Source organism: Oncorhynchus mykiss, chromosome 7, assembly GCF_013265735.2.
Source record: "Oncorhynchus mykiss isolate Arlee chromosome 7, USDA_OmykA_1.1, whole genome shotgun sequence".
Classification (NCBI taxonomy): domain Eukaryota; kingdom Metazoa; phylum Chordata; class Actinopteri; order Salmoniformes; family Salmonidae; genus Oncorhynchus; species Oncorhynchus mykiss.
Genome location: NC_048571.1, coordinates 28,396,322 through 28,409,484, shown reverse-complemented (window position 1 = coordinate 28,409,484; position 13,163 = coordinate 28,396,322).

The following is a 13,163-nucleotide window of genomic DNA, read 5'->3' as shown; positions in this document are numbered from 1 at the left end:
ACACTGATTGACAATAAATGTCACATGCTGTTGTGAAAATGGAATAGACAACAGGTGGAAATTATAGGCAATTAGCAAGACACGCCCAATAAAGGAGTGGTTCTGCAGGTGGTGACCACACACCACTTCTCAGTTCCTATGCTTCCTGGCTGATGTTTTGGTCACTTTTGAATGCTGGCTATGCTTTCACTCTAGTGGTAGCATGAGACGGAGTCTAATACCCACACAAGTGGCTCAGGTAGTGCAGCTCATCCAGGATGGCACATCAATGCGAGCTGTGGCAAGAAGGTTTGCTGTGTCTGTCAGCGTAGTGTCCAGAGCATGGAGGCGCTACTAGGAGACAGGCCAGTACATCAGGAGACGTGGAGGAGGCCGTAGGAGGGCAACAACCCAGCAGCAGCACCACTACCTCCGCCTTTGTGCAAGGAGGAGCAGGGGGAGCACTGCCAGAGCCCTGCAAAATGACCTCCAGCAGGCCAAAAATGTGCACGTGTCTGCTCAAATGGTCAGAAACAGACTCCATAAGGGTGGTATGAGGGCCCGACGTCCACAGGTGGGGGTTGTGCTTACAGCCCAACACCATGCAGGACGTTTGGCATTTGCCAGAGAACACCAATATTGGCAAATTCGCCACTAGCGCCCTGTCCTCTTCACAGATGAAAGCAGGTACACACTGAGCACATGTGACAGACGTGACAGAGTCTGGAGATGCCGTGGAGAATGTTCTGCTGCCTGCAACATCCTCCAGCATGACCGGTTTGGCGGTGGGTCAGTCATGGTGTGGGGTGGCATGTCTTTGGGGGGCCGCACAGCCAACCGTGTGCTCGCCAGAGGTAGCCTGACTGCCATTAGGTACCGAGATGAGATCCTCAGACCCCTTGTGAGACCATATGCTGGTGCGGTTGGCCCTGGGTTCCTCCTACTGCAAGACAATGCTAGACCTCATGTGGCTGGAGTGTGTCAGCAGTTCCTGAAAGAGGAAGGCATGGACTGGCCCGCCCGTTCCCCAGACCTGAATCCAATTGACCACATCTGGGACATCATGTCTCGCTCCATCCACCAACGTCACATTGCACAACAGACTGTCCAGGAGTTGGCGGATGCTTTAGTCCAGGTCTGGGAGGAGATCCCTCAGGAGACCATCCGCCACCTCATCAGGAGCACGCCCAGGCGTTGTAGGGAGGTCATACAGGCACGTGGAGGCCACACACACTACTGAGCCTCATTTGGACTTGTTTTAAGGACATTAAATCAAAGTTGGATCAGCCTGTAGTGTGGTTTTCCACTTTAATTTTGAGTGTGACTCCAAATCCAGACCTCCATGGGTTGATAAATTTGATTTCCATTGATAATTTTTGTGTGATTTTGTTGTCAGCACATTCAACTATGTAAAGAAAAAAGAATTTAATAAGAATATTTCATTCATTCAGATCTAGGATGTGTTATTTAAGTGTTCCCTTTATTTTTTTGAGCAGTGTATATGTTTAAGAGTGTGGGGCTTAAGCAGCATCCCTGTCTCATCCCACAGCGCCGACAGAGATGGCCGCCTCGCTTCGCGTTCCTAGGAAACTATGCAGTTTTTTGTTTTTTTACGTGTTATTTCTTACATTAGTACCCCAGGTCATCTTAGGTTTCATTACATACAGTCGAGAAGAACTACTGAATATAAGATCAGCGTCAACTCACCATTAGTACGACCAAGAATATGTTTTTCGCGACGCGGACCCTGTGTTCTGCCTTACAAACAGGACAACGGAGTGGATCCTATGCAGCGACCCAAAAAAACGACTCCGAAAGAGAGGGAAACGAGGCGGTCTTCTGGTCAGACTCCGGAGACGGGCACACCGTGCACCACTCCCTAGCATTCTTCTTGCCAATGTCCAGTCTCTTGACAACAAGGTTGATTAAATCCGAGCAAGGGTAGCATTCCAGAGGGACATCAGAGACTGTAACGTCCTTTGCTTCACTGAAACATGGCTCACTGGAGAGACTCTATCCGAAGCGGTGCAGCCAACGGGTTTCTCCACGCATCGCGCTGACAGAAACAAACATCTTTCTGGTAAGAAGAGGGGCGGGGGCGTATGCCTCATGGCCAACGTGACATGGTGTGATGAAAGAAACATACAGGAACTCAAATCCTTCTGTTCACCTGATTTAGAATTCCTCACAATCAAATGTAGACCGCATTATCTACCAAGAGAATTCTCTTCGATTATAATCACAGCCGTATATATCCCCCCCCAAGCAGACACATCGATGGCTCTGAACAAACTTTATTTAACTCTCTGCAAACTGGAAACGATTTATCCGGAGGCTGCATTCATTGTAGCTGGGGATTTTAACAAGGCTAATCTGAAAACAAGACTCCCTAAATTTTATCAGCATATCGATTGCGCAACCAGGGGTGGAAAGACCTTGGATCATTGTTACTCTAACTTCCACGACGCATATAAGGCCCTGCCCCGCCCCCCTTTCGGAAAAGCTGACCACGACTCCATTTTGTTGATCCCTGCCTACAGACAGAAACTAAAACAAGAGGCTCCCACGCTGAGGTCTGTCCAACGCTGGTCCGACCAAGCTGACTCCACACTCCAAGACTGCTTCCATCACGTGGACTGGGAGATGTTTCGTATTGCGTCAGATAACAACATTGACGAATACGCTGATTCGGTGTGCGAGTTCATTAGAACGTGCGTTGAAGATGTCGTTCCCATAGCAACGATTAAAACATTCCCTAACCAGAAACCGTGGATTGATGGCAGCATTCGTGTGAAACTGAAAGCGCGAACCACTGCTTTTAATCAGGGCAAGGTGTCTGGTAACATGACCGAATACAAACAGTGCAGCTATTCCCTCCGCAAGGCTATCAAACAAGCTAAGCGCCAGTACAGAGACAAAGTAGAATCTCAATTCAACGGCTCAGACACAAGAGGCATGTGGCAGGGTCTACAGTCAATCACGGACTACAGGAAGAAATCCAGCCCAGTGACGGACCAGGATGTCTTGCTCCCAGGCAGACTAAATAACTTTTTTTGCCCGCTTTGAGGACAATACAGTGCCACTGACACGGCCTGCAACGAAAACATGCGGTCTCTCCTTCACTGCAGCCGAGGTGAGTAAGACATTTAAACGTGTTAACCCTCGCAAGGCTGCAGGCCCAGATGGCATCCCCAGCCGCGCCCTCAGAGCATGCGCAGACCAGCTGGCCGGTGTGTTTACGGACATATTCAATCAATCCCTATACTAGTCTGCTGTTCCCACATGCTTCAAGAGGGCCACCATTGTTCCTGTTCCCAAGAAAGCTAAGGTAACTGAGCTAAACGACTACCGCCCCGTAGCACTCACATCCGTCATCATGAAGTGCTTTGAGAGACTAGTCAAGGACCATATCACCTCCACCCTACCTGACACCCTAGACCCACTCCAATTTGCTTACCGCCCAAATAGGTCCACAGACGATGCAATCTCAACCACACTGCACACTGCCCTAACCCATCTGGACAAGAGGAATACCTATGTGAGAATGCTGTTCATCGACTACAGCTCGGCATTCAACACCATAGTACCCTCCAAGCTCGTCATCAAGCTCGAGACCCTGGGTCTCGACCCCGCCCTGTGCAACTGGGTACTGGACTTCCTGACGAGCCGCCCCCAGGTGGTGAGGGTAGGCAACAACATCTCCTCCCCGCTGATCCTCAACACTGGGGCCCCACAAGGGTGCGTTCTGAGCCCTCTCCTGTACTCCCTGTTCACCCACGACTGCGTGGCCACGCACGCCTCCAACTCAATCATCAAGTTTGCGGACGACACAACAGTGGTAGGCTTGATTACCAACAACGACGAGACGGCCTACAGGGAGGAGGTGAGGGCCCTCGGAGTGTGGTGTCAGGAAAATAACCTCACACTCAACGTCAACAAAACTAAGGAGATGATTGTGGACTTCAGGAAACAGCAGAGGGAACACCCCCCTATCCACATCGATGGAACAGTAGTGGAGAGGGTAGCAAGTTTTAAGTTCCTCGGCATACACATCACAGACAAACTGAATTGGTCCACTCACACAGACAGCATCGTGAAGAAGGCGCAGCAGCGCCTCTTCAACCTCAGGAGGCTGAAGAAATTCGGCTTGTCACCAAAAGCACTCACAAACTTCTACAGATGCACAATCGAGAGCATCCTGGCGGGCTGTATCACCGCCTGGTATGGCAACTGCACCGCCCTCAACCGTAAGGCTCTCCAGAGGGTAGTGAGGTCTGCACAACGCATCACCGGGGGCAAACTACCTGCCCTCCAGGACACCTACACCACCCGATGTCACAGGAAGGCCATAAAGATCATCAAGGACATCAACCACCCGAGCCACTGCCTGTTCACCCCGCTATCATCCAGAAGGCGAGGTCAGTACAGGTGCATCAAAGCTGGGACCGAGAGACTGAAAAACAGCTTCTATCTCAAGGCCATCGGACTGTTAAACAGCCACCACTAACACTGAGTGGCTGCTGCCAACACACTGACACTGACTCAACTCCAGCCACTTTAATAATGGGAATTGATGGGAAATGATGTAAATATATCACTAGCCACTTTAAACAATGCTACCTTATATAATGTTACTTACCCTACATTATTCATCTCATATGCATACGTATATACTGTACTCTATATCATCGACTGTATCCTTATGTAATACATGTATCACTAGCCACTTTAAACTATGCCACTTTGTTTACATACTCATCTCATTTGTACATACTGTACTCGATACCATCTACTGTATCTTGCCTATGCTGCTCTGTACCATCACTCATTCATATATCCTTATGTACATATTATTTATCCCCTTACACTGTGTACAAGACAGTAGTTTTGGAATTGTTAGTTGTTGTTGATTACTTGTTATTACTGCATTGTCGGAACTAGAAGCACAAGCATTTCGCTACACTCGCATTAACATCTGCTAACCATGTGTATGTGACAAATAAATTTGATTTGATTTGATTTGAGTCTATGGATTCTTCAATTACATTGAGCTGATTTCTGACGTGCTGTTCCTTCTTTTTCCTTAGTGTATTTCTGTATTGTTTTAGTGATTCACCATAGTGAATGCATAGACTCAGGTTTTCTGGGTCTCTAGTTTTTGGTTGGACAGGTTTCTCAATTTCTTTCTTAGGTTTTTGCATTCTTCATCAAACCATTTGTCGTTGTTGTTCATTTTCTTTGATTTTCTGTTTGAAATGTTTAGATTTGATAAGGAAGCCGAGGTCAAATATACTGTTTAGATTTTCTACTGCCAAGTTTACACTTTCACAATTACTGTGGAACGTTTTGTTCTTGCCTAATTGTTTTTTGGTAGGTTTCCACACTACATTCCTTCCATCTATAGCATTTCTTAATAGTACTCAGTTCCTTTGGCTTTGATGTCTCATGATTGAGTATTACTCTGTTCAAGTAGACTGTGATTTTGATGTGATCTGATAGGCGTGTCAGTGGGCTGTCTGTGAAAGCTCTGAGAGACTCTGGGTTGAGGTCAGTGATAAAGTAGTCTAAAGTACTACCGCCAAGAGATGAGCTATAGGTGTACCTACCATAGGAGTCCCCTCTAAGCCTACCATTGACTATGTACATACCCAGCATGTGACAGAGCTGCAGGAGTTTTGACCCATTATTGTTGGTTAGGTTGTCATAGTTGTGCCTGGGGGGCATATGGGGGAGGGGATGCTCTCACCTCCAGGCAGGTGTCCCCCTGTGTGCTGAGGGTGTCAGGTTCTTGTCCGGTTCTGGCATTTAGGTCGCCACAGACTAGTACATGTCCCTGGGCCTGGAAATTATTGATTTTACCGCAGGCTGATGTGTTCAAGACACTGAGATCGTTAATGCTTGAACAGCTACTGTATGTGCTCAGAGGCATCATGCAAATAAACTCTTAGAAAAGAAGGTGCTATCTAGAATTTAAAAGTGTCCTACGGTTCTCCCCATATGATAACCCTTTTGGTTCCAGGTATGACCCTATTGGATTCCATGTAGAAACTTTCCCCCAGAGATTTCTACATGGAACCAAAAATAGTTCTCCAAACAAATAGTTGTTTTTAGTGTATAGCCTGAAATGGCTTATTGGTAGCTAGTTGAGTTTGGGAGATAGCTATCCCAGATTGGGAACCTAAAACCAACTTCATAAAATTGCTAGGTGGCTATTAGTATTACAGAGTAACATCAACAAAATTAACAAAAAAAAAAATTTGAAAAAAAGAATCCTTTTTGGAACCCCATTTCTCCTCAGATAAGTCCTGTTTAATAATTTTTTTTTTTTTGCAGAAAGGAATATTAAGTTTATTTCAAACTTTAACCATCAGTTAGAAAGATACACACAGCTAAAGAGGTATGCTAAGATATGCAGAAAAATATCAATATATTTGACATAGAATCAAGTATAATGATTATGGCACTAGATTACAGGAAAAAGCTGTTTCAGGTGTTTGAAAAATAAAAAATGATCCAACTTCTAGACCCGGGTCCTAGCTCCACTCCGGACTACCCCCAGTCATTCTAAATCTTATTTTGTGCCCCCTCTGAGGTGCCTGATGGCCCTGTGCACAGTCCAGAGGGTATGCACCTTACTTTTCACCACAGTGTTTCTTAATCTTGGTCCTAGAGACCCAAAGGTGTGAAGGTTTTTTTCTACTCACCTGATTCCACCAACAATGTTTTTTTTGCACTCACCTATCTTTCACCTCTGTCTCTCTCTATCCAGTAAACATCCCAAAAACCTGAGGTCATGACAAAGGTAATTCAAGGAGAGCTAAAATAACAAATTGTTCAACCACTAAGACCTTTGAAATGGAAAAAGTTTGTTTGTCCTAATGCCACAGTGACATGTAAAAAGCACTCAGTCGCCTGTTGGACAACAACAAAATTGACTTATTGATAGTAATATAACCTTCCTTCTAATAGAGCAGACAGATGAGCACAGAAGGCCCCGGCTGGAGCATTTAAATGTCAAAGACGACAATTGGAAATCAAAGCACTCAGCAATGGGTACAAAAGCATCATATGTGTTAAGAGTCTCATTTTAGACAGTAGAGAGGGAGACAAAAGTAAGGGCATTGACAGAATATGCTCAACCAGACCCTGGCAGATAACACTGAACTTGAAATTATATTGGTATGGAGAGAGTCGCAACATATAAACCGGATTCAATTAAAGGGGAAATCTGGGATTGATATATACATTTTTGGACTTATGATAGCTATATATTATTTAAGCAATAAGGCCCGAGAAAGTGTTTGTTTATGGCCAATAACCCACGGCTAAGGGCTGTTCTTAAGCACTCAATGAGGATTTTCTTTTGTCATAACTGTGGTATACGTTCTGATATAACACATATTTCAGCCAATCAGCATTCAGGGCTCAAACCACCCTGTTTATAATGAATAATATAACTTATTAATGTGTCATGAGCTGAGTTCCACTGTCTTACCCCATCAGACCCCTAACTATAACCTTGCTTTACTCGATTGCTTGTAAAAAAATAAATAATAAAATACATTATAGCTTCAAAACATTGTTTAAATTTCAATTTCTTCTCACCCTGATCTGTTTCACCTATCTTGTGATCGTCTCCAACCCCTACCAGGTGTCTCCCATTACCTCATGTGTATTTTTACCTGCATTTTCTGTTTGTCTGTTGCCAGTTTGTCTAGTCCTACCAGCGTGTTCCCGTACTTCCTGTGCTGTAGTTTTTGCTTTTTCTATTCTTCCGAGTTCTGAGATTTTTGCTTGTCCTGCTCCTGCCTGCCATCCTCTACCTGCATGACTCTGCATGACTCTGATTACGACTGCCTTGACCTACCGATTGCCTGCCCCTTGTATTGTAATAAAATCATACTATCCACCTCCTGTGTCTGCATCTGGATCTTAGCCTGAGCCGTGATAGTACGAACTGGCCATGACTGACCCATCAGACTCGGACCAGCTCTGCAAAGTTCTATTCTCAAGGAGCCACCATTGGAAGACACAGAGATGCTGCAAAGCCTTATGGAGGGACTCCATACCCTGCAAGAATGCCATGACCATGTGTTCAATACATTGCTGGAGCAATTCTGCAGATTCCCAACTAGGCAGCAAGCCACAACAGTAATCCCCCAGACTCTCAGCAACCCGCCACTAGCGGCGCTTCTTCCTAGCCTACCCCGGTGTCCCGTGAACCTTGCTTACCTCATCCGGAGCACTACGCTGGAGATTCAGGAACCTGCTAGGCGTTTCTCTCCCAGTGCTCCCTCTTTAAGCGGCAGCCTTCTTTGTTCCACTTGGACCGCTCGATGATAACTTGATAACGCTGATGTTCGGCAGGGCCTGGGCTAAGGCGGTGTGAGAGCAATTTTCCTCAGTCTGGAGGAGTTTGTGGCAGATGTACGAAAAGTGTTAGATTCTCCGTTGTCTGGGAGGGAGGCTGCTCGTTAGCTGCTCCAACTACATCAAGACTCCCATTGTGTGGTACACTACACATTGGAATTTCGCATATTAGCAGCTGAAAGTGCCTGGAACCCGGAAGCCCCGTTTGACACGTTCCTTCACGGATTATTGGAGGTAATTAGTTAATCAGTTAGTTAGTTAGTTAATCGTAAGGATCGGTGTCCCTTCCACGGGATGGTTGAGCTAATGTAGGCTAATGAGATTAGCATGAGGTTATAAGTAACAAGGACAATTCCCAGGACATTAACATATTTGATATTGGCAGCAAGCTTAAAATCTTGTTAATCTAACTGCATTTACAGTAGCTATTACAGTGAAATAATACCATGCTATTGTTTGAGGACATTGCACGATTTTGAACATGAAAAGTTATTAATATATAAATTAGGCACATACGGGCAGTCTTGATACAACATTTTGAACAGAAATGCAATGGTTCATTGGATTAGTCTAAATCTTTGCACATACACTGCTGCCATCTAGTGACCCAAATCTGAATTGCACCTGGGCTGGAATAATACATTATGCCCTTTCTCTTGCATTTCAAAGATGGTACAAAATAACCAGGAATATCTCCTACAGCCCGGGGTCCAAGAATGTGAAGCCTGATGCACTCTCACGTCTGTACAGCCCCACTACTACACCGTCAGACCCGAGACCATCCTCCCTACTTCCTTTCTAGCGGCTGCTATCATCTGGTGAATAGAAAGTCTGGTCTGCAAGGCGCAGTGTTCCCCATTTCAGTGATGAATATGCCTATACCTTGCAAATCACCTCATCATCTATTTATCACTCTATCGTAGGACATGGACATCTGTAAATTATCCTAAATGTTGTGATGTAATTGGCTACTGGGCTATTGTTTGTTCCAAAGTTATTTCATAGAATGATCTAAAATGCTAACCATGTGTGCAAGGTTCGCAGTTCCAGTGCACTCAGTCGCATCGATTCCTATGCCACCAGTTTAGCGAGTTGTCCCCCCAGTGATGTCACAGAGCAATTGACAGAAACTAACAGTTTTTCAGAATGTCTCTACAAATGTACATACAAAGTATTGTATTATATTTTTTTAATTAGCTGAAATTGAATTTACATTGGTTGTGAATAGGCTACCTTGTTTCAAAAAGTCCTTTTAACAAAAAGATAATATGCCTACTAGTATATTTCCTGCTATTTTCTGTATGAATGCAAAGACGAGAAACACCTTGACTCAAACTACTCCCTGCAAATAGGCTATGCATCTTGCACTCCCACAGAAATATGTAGGGCCTCCACTGTGGGTTTCAATGTATATCTTACAGACTCCATCATGCAGGGTCACACATTTCATAAAGAATATTCCTTACCTCTAAAACCCCGTTCAAGGATGAGAGGCGTGGTGTACAGTGGGAGGAGAGGAGGGAAAAGTGTCCTGTGGATGCCCTCCAGTTCAACTTGCCGTCTCAATCAGCTCCCTAAATCAAATCTGCTACATCAGTCAAGCCAATATACCATGGACACCATATACCATATGTAAGACATTTGGGGAGGATATTATATATTATCCTCAGACAGTACAAGTCATACCTGATCCATGTTGACGTGAATCGCTTGATTTAGAGGTAGCAGGCAAGCGGGTTAAACAAAGGTTCTGGTTGATGTGTTGTTATTGTTGATGCAAAATTATGTCAGATAACCAGATAGAATACACCCAGGTAAAGATATGTTTCTGGAAACACAAACATTATGTCTAAACACAAAACCGGGTAAGTAAGTAAGCCTTGGACAAGTTAGCTTTGTCAGTGCCAGACCAGTCACGTCTGTAGCGTGAGGCAGCTTGATGTACAAGTACACTGCCTGGACAGGATGTTAGTCTATCACAGAGCCTTTCCCCCTAATCCATCTCTTTAATGCTGTGTGCCAAGCAGAGACATCAGGTCCCATTCTTGGAGTCTTCGGTATTACTCAACCCGGGATCGAAACCCCAAGCTTCCAATCTCAGGTTGGACACCAAACCAAAAAGCCTCTGAAAAAACTGTGACAAACCCCAATTGTTCCCATGTTGGGGAATAAGAGATTTGAACATCTGGTTTTGAGATAAAATATGGTCACCAATTTTTGTCAGATCTTTCCTCTTATGGTTGCACTCTAAACCTACGCAAATTCCCAAAGGTACAGTACACAGCCATTTTAAAAGTGCAGGGCTTGTGCCGCCTGCAAAGATTCTTACTACATTGCCAGCAGTAAGATTTGAAAGCCTGCGGTCCAATATTTTAGAACACTGCTGTGCCTACGCTTATGTTTGGACAATGATAAACCCTTAATCCCATCTGCTTGCTGGTCACTGGTGTTTCTGACAGACTGCTTCACCCCAGATCTGACCATTGGATCCTTTCAGTCATTATTCCCCTGTCTACATTTGCACTGCAAGAGAGATGACTGGTGTGAAAAAAATGCGATTGATGCAAGCTGAGATGATTTACAATTCTGGTTCTGTATGACATGACGAGGAAAGGGCAAGGGCAAAGGAAAGAGAAAATACAGCCTCCTGCAGGCTTTCAAAGTATGATTCTAAACACATGATTCCAAAAGGTGCACTCTTAGAAAAAAGGTTTCCAAAAGGGTTCAACGGCTGGCGCCATAGGATCACCTTTTTTTGTTCCAGGTAAAACTATTTTGGGTTCCACCTAGAACCCTCTGTAGAAAGGGTTCTACATGCAACCAAAATAAGTTATTCAAAGGGATCTCCTGTGAGGACAGCCGAAGAACCCTTTTAGGTTCTAGATAGCTTTTTTAAAGTGCCATATCAGCATCCCTAAGACAGTTCCTGTGCCCACTTTCATCCAAAACTTTCTCATTCTCGTCTGCAGATACAAACCATATTAGCATATATATTGTGCTGCCCCTCTGTGCCTCTGAGCAGAGCCAACATGGGTGTTTGTTCAAATTATATTTTTCTCTTCTGATTCTCCCAGCACAGCTCTCTACATTAGAGTCTCTGCTTTGGCGTGAAGAACTGTCATATTCAGTCAGTCTCACATACCGATATACATATTAGTAATAATAACTTGGTTGTTATTGTTGAACATGTGGGTGGTAATCAAAAATTGCAAAACTCTACAGCCAACTTCAGAAGGACAGCAGAGTGGTTGGTTGATGTTTTAAATGTAATATTTAGTCATATTTGATTTGTTCATGTTTTTTTTTAAACACTGCTTAGAAAACCTAAACTGGCTTAGTACTGCTTCTTACCATATCATAATCCAAAATACAGTAGTTTCAAGGACATAAAGAAGTTTTCTATTGCTAACGTTTTTTGCTATTGTTGTCAACCTCACAAATGAGAACCAACCGTAATTCAAGAAGTTGTGTATACAACAACAGCCGGACAGCTAGCCGCTTAAAAATGTGAATTAGCTATAAAGATGCTAATAAGCAGCGTCAAGCGGCGTTCTAGATGTATTTGTATTTATTTTGGATCCCCATTACCTGCTGCCAAGGCAGCAGCCACTCTTCCTAGTGTTCAGCAAAATTAACGTAGACATAACATTTTTAAAACATTACATTACAATACATTCACGACAGATTTCACAACACGTTAAGTGTGCACACTCATGTCCCTACTCTACTATCACATATCTATAATCCAAAATCCATATGTACGTGTGTGTATAGTGTGTATGTTATCGTGTGTGTATGCATGTCTGTGCCTACGTTTGTGTTGCTTCACAGTCCCCATTGTTCCATAAGGTGTATTTGTATTCGTTTTTTAAAATCTATTTGTACAGCTTGCATGAGTTACTTAATGTGGAATAGAGTTCCATGTAATCATGGCTCTATGTACTATTGTGCGCCTCCCATAGTCTGGGGGACTGTAAAAAAGACCTCTGGTGGCATGTTTTGTGGGGCATACATGGGTTTTCGAGCTGTGTGCCAGTAGTGCAAAACAGACAGCTCGGTGCATTCAACATGTCAATACCTCTCACAAATACAAGAAGTGATGAGGTCAATCTCTCCTCCACTTTGAGCCAGGAGAGATAGACATGCATATGATTAATGTTAACTCTCTGTGCACATCTAAAGGCCAGCCGTGCTGCCCTGTTCTGAGCCAATCGCATTTTTCCAAAGTTCCTCTTTTTTCCTCCTGACCACATGACTGAACAGTAGTACAGGTGTGACAAAATTAGGGCCTGCAGGACCTGCCTTGTTGATAGTGTTGTTAAGGCAGAGCAGCGTTTTATTTTGGGACTTCTCCCCATTTTAGCTACTGTTGTATCAAAATGTTTTGACCATGACAGTTTACAATTCAGGGTTACTCCAGGCAGTTTAGTGACCCCAACTTGCTCAATTTTACTACAAATCACTACAAAACTTATTGTATGACCTGTTATTTTTGTATTTGTATTTAGGTGCTGCCTTGCAGCAGCTACTCTTCCTGGGGTCCAAACACATTATGGCACTTGCATTTCATATACAACAAAACATAAAACAGTACATCATAACATTATTGCACCTCTGCATATCTACAATACATATCATTCCTGTGCTGTGCACTATAACTTTGGTTTTCCTTGATATGGCTACTATATTTTGATCACTACATCTGATGGATTTGGATACGGATCTATATACATTTTCTGCAGCATTGGTAAATATGTGATCACTACATGTTGATGATTTCATTCCTGTGCTGTTTGTAACTACCCTGGTAGGTT